Genomic DNA, 776 nt, shown 5'->3' with positions numbered 1-776 from the left:
GCCTTGGTGTAGTACTCGGCGAAGGCAAGTCCGATGCCGCGTGTGCTGCCTGTGATGAGGACGGTCTTCTTGGAGGCTGCCATGATTTTTCTTTTTGGAGTGTTTTTGTTGAAGTGTGGTGCGAATGTGGTGGTCTCGAAGTAAATTTGAAAATGAGACGACTCCAGTCTGGTTGTCGCGAGTGAATAGGAGCATGGTAGTTGCGAGAACGGAGGATCCGCTTCCACGCGTGTTGATTGCCCTAATTACTTTGTGCTCCTTGTCCTGATTAGATTTGCTACCATGTAGTAGGTTGAAATACAATGAGGGGTGTATCTGTGTTGGTACGAAAATGCATGTACTACTTCGTATTGATTGCGATGTCACTCGCGATGCCATTTACCGCCGTAGTTACGACTGGTTCGTGAACAACCGGTGGTAATGTACTCTCCACATAATCAAGAGTCGCAAACAAACGGTAATATTATTATTCTTGAATGCGTTGTTTACGAAAGGAATTGGTGATTGCGGGGATTAGCAGAAGGTGGAACAACGTCGTGCGTCACGGAGTTCGTCCCCGATGGACGTCCGCCAAACCGCCAGGTCAAATCCACCGACCGAAGAATGCGACCTGGCTGATGCTGCCTCGTGCTTCTACCTAATAATAGAGACTTCAGAGCCTACCGCCTTACCTGAGCCCAAGTCGCTTGGCCTGAGCCCAAGTCGGTTGTGAGGCAGTTCGGGCGGATTCTTTCTCACGACTCATGAGTCATGGGCAAGATACATCTCACTTTTGC

The sequence above is a fragment of the Phytophthora parasitica genome (assembly GCF_000247585.1).
Source record: "Phytophthora parasitica INRA-310 unplaced genomic scaffold supercont2.22, whole genome shotgun sequence".
In the NCBI taxonomy this organism is placed as follows: domain Eukaryota; phylum Oomycota; class Peronosporomycetes; order Peronosporales; family Peronosporaceae; genus Phytophthora; species Phytophthora nicotianae.
The sequence above is the reverse complement of the archived record's forward strand: the minus strand, read 5'-3'. Positions refer to the sequence as shown.